Here is a 3,713-nt window from a genome sequence, read left to right as displayed (position 1 = left end):
TATGTCAAACATTGTATGTCAAACATTGAAAAGCTAATCCAAGGTAGATGTACTGGATACTATACAGACAGCACTTTGTAGGTAACAAAGGCCTGAGCATAATGCACATCATCACATTATCCTGCTATTGTACTGTACAGAACCAATACACAATACCTGACATACTTTCATCTTGTCTTTATTTATATGAGTGTCAGTTAAAAGAGCAATAATAGCTCTTTCATGTATGCACATGCAAGCACACACATGTCCAAACCCTTTTACTAAATATAGCATATTAAATGCATTAAAGGCCCATACTATACAGTGGCATGCAAAAGTTTGGGCACCCCTGGTCAGTATCTCTTAAACTGTGAATAGTTAACTAAGTAGAAGACAAACTAATCTCCAAAAGACATGAAGTTAAAGATGAAACATGCTTTTCAACATTTAAAGCACAGTTAGTGTATTTTTTTTGTTTTGTACAATTTTAGAGTGGAAAAAGGAAAGGACAACCATGCAAAACTTTGGGCATCCCAAGACATGTAAGTTCTCAGGCCAGGTGATGCAAATTTCAAAGCTTTATAAATATTCTGACTCCTGAAACCGTGTCCCAACATTCAGGAGCCATGGGCTCTTCTAAACAGCTGCCTAGCACTCTGAAAACTAAAATAACTGATGCCCACAAAGCAGGAGAAGGCTAGAAGAAGACAGCAAAGGGTTTTCCAGTAACTGTATTCTCAGTTCGTAATATAATTAAGAAATGGCAGGTAACAGGAACTGTGGAGGTCAAGTTGAGGCCTGGAAGACCAAGAAAACTTTCCAAGAGTGCTGCTCATAGGATTGCTAGAAAGACAAATCAAAACCCCCAGTTGACTGCAAAAGACCTGCAGGAAGATTTATCAGACTCTGGAGTGTACTGTTCTACTGTGCAGCGACACCTGCACAAATATGACCCTTATGGAAGAGTCATCAGAGGAAAACCTTTCCTGCGTCCTCACCACAAAATTCAGCGTCAGAAGTTTGCATCAGGCTTGCTAAACAAGCCTGATGCTTTTGCAAACAGGCCCTGTGAACTGATGAAGTTAAAATAGAAGATGCAATGAGCAAAGGTATGTTTGGTGGAAAAAGGATGCAGAATTTCATTAAAAAAAAATAACACCTGTCGAACTGTTAAACACAGGGGTGGATCAATCGTGCTCTGGGGTTGTGTCACAGCCAAGGGCACAGGGAACATACCACAGGTAGAGGAAAGAATGGATTCAGTTTTATTCTAGCAAATTCTGGAAGCACACATCACAGCATCTGTAAAAAAAAAAAAAAAAAAAAAAAAGCTGAAGATGAAGAGAGAATGGCTTCTACAACAGAACAATTATTCTAAACACACCTCAATATCCCCAATAGACTACTTCAAGAGGCACAAACTGAAGGTTTTGTCATGGCCCTCACAGTCCCCCGACCTAAACATAAACACAAGAAAATCTGTGGATAGACTTCATAAGAGCAGTGCATGCAAGATGGGCCAAGAATCTCACAGAGCTAGAAGCCTTTTGCAGGAAGAATGGGTGAAAATCCCCCAAAGAAGAACCCAAAGACTCTTAGCTGGTTACAAAAGGCATTAAGAAGCTATGATCTTGCCAAAGGGGGCGCTACTAAGTACTGATCATGCCAGGTGCCCAAACTTTTGCTTCAGGTCCTTTTCCTTTTTCGTTATTTTGAAATTGTAATTAAATTGAAATTGAAATTAAAAAGTAATCTTGCTTAAAATATTGAAGAAATGTTCCATCTTAAACTTCATGCCTTTTGGAAATCAGTTCATCTTCTACTTACTTAAAGCAGCTCTTACCTTTCTTGCATTTCACACAGCACTTAGAAAAAAATTGAACATCCACAACTCCCGCCTCCCTCCAAAGTCCTATCTCCCTCCTCCTGCAACTCCACCTCCCTCCAAAGGCCTACTCCCCCCTCCTATAACAGGTAAAGGTAGCACGCACATCCCAAAAAAACTTAATGCTGGGTGCTGGACCAAAAGGTAAGTATGAAATAAAAATTTAAAAATAAAAAATAAAGTCCACACACCAGAAGCTGCTCCTTGAAAATTTATTCACATGTTACGTTTCGGGCTCCTGCCCTTCATCAGACATAAAAGTAAATGTGGATACACCTCCATATATACAACCCCTTGGGGTCACCTGACACAATCAGGTGATAAACCACAGGTGTGAGAAAAATAATAATAATAATATTATCAAACAGAAAGAAAAAATATTCTGAATGATGAGAAACAATCTTTAAATGCAATACAACACAACAATGCCAAAATACCACTTTACAAAGATTCTTACAGAAAATCTTTAAGATTTTGCGCAGGTATAAGGCCTGCAGTGCAGATATAAATATAAACATATCACACATACTTTAAATATCACATAAAGAGAGCATCAGGTGAAGACCATCATAAACTTATGAGATATTAAAGGGAAAAAATGCTCTGTAGAGGCGTCTCTAACAGGTATCAAAACCACAGCGATATGGCAAATGCAGACAACATGAGAACATGGCTCATACAGTAGTAGCAGAAAAAAATCAAATACAACATCATACCAGCTACTGAGGGAACAATGTAAACACAAAAGACAAGTTCCTAGACCCATAAAAATGAAGCGCACGAAGCAAACACATCATAAAAATGGCCTCAAGTCAAAATCAACATTAAGCCCTTTGGGAGCCCCCTACTCCCCCCTCCTCCATTACGTCCTCATTATGTCTATGATAGACGTAGGCGTTAGCAAGGTAACGTTAGATACACGGAAGAGGAGCGCGAGTGTAACGTTACAACCAAGACAGTCAAACGCAACCCCGGAGTTCAACCGGAGTTCAACCGGAAAAACTCAACTGGAGTCAGTGATGACTGATGAGTTTTAGAATAAGGTTACAGTGCTAACGTTTGATAGTAGCGTTAACGTTACTAGTAAGTGGAAACGCACAAGGAAGATAACGTTNCGCGTTCATGTACGTTCATGTGAATTCCCCCCCTCCTCTTCCTCTCCTCGGAACTCTTGGCCCTCCCTCCCTATAAAAGGCTACAGCCAGTGAGCAATGGCAGCGCGTATTTTCGAAATGAAATGGCAGAGAGCGGAATGTCCACCTGAAGATGACATTACCTCTAAAGAAACAACGGTTGTTGGCGAAGAAGTTGTCGGATAAAGAAAGGTACAGAACCCGGATTAACATTGGCCTTGCATTTCCAAGGTGGAGAGCACTGCAAGAGCTAAAGAGGCTACAATCTGACTCGGAGCTAGCTCTTCTTCTCCTTGACAGGTACAACATAAAGTCAAATGTCTGTTTTAATTAGTGTTACAGTAACGTTAGACACATGTCGCTATGTCGATTCAATTAAATTTAATGTTACAATCGTAGCATGGGTTAATGTCCGGAGCTTGAGTTATTAGCGGCTCAGTCCCAGCAATGGGTCAGGTGTTACGGCTGTGTTAGGTGAGTAGCCCGGCAGCCCAGCTAACATTTGCAATTAGCATTGTAAAATGTAGCAAGGCGGGCAGCCTGGCGGCTGTGTTTAGCTTCTCCCCTGCCTAGCAGGGACCACGGTGCCGAGTTTCGGACCCGTGTGGCCTTCCCAAGTGTCAAAGGTCAGCCCGATGGTTGCCGGGTAAGATTGGGAGCCTTTCTTAATGAGGTCAAAAAGGTCAAACAAGGCCAGCAAAGCCTTTTTTTTT

This window comes from Epinephelus moara, chromosome 7 (assembly GCF_006386435.1).
Source record: "Epinephelus moara isolate mb chromosome 7, YSFRI_EMoa_1.0, whole genome shotgun sequence".
Taxonomy (NCBI): domain Eukaryota; kingdom Metazoa; phylum Chordata; class Actinopteri; order Perciformes; family Serranidae; genus Epinephelus; species Epinephelus moara.
The sequence above is the reverse complement of the archived record's forward strand: the minus strand, read 5'-3'. Positions refer to the sequence as shown.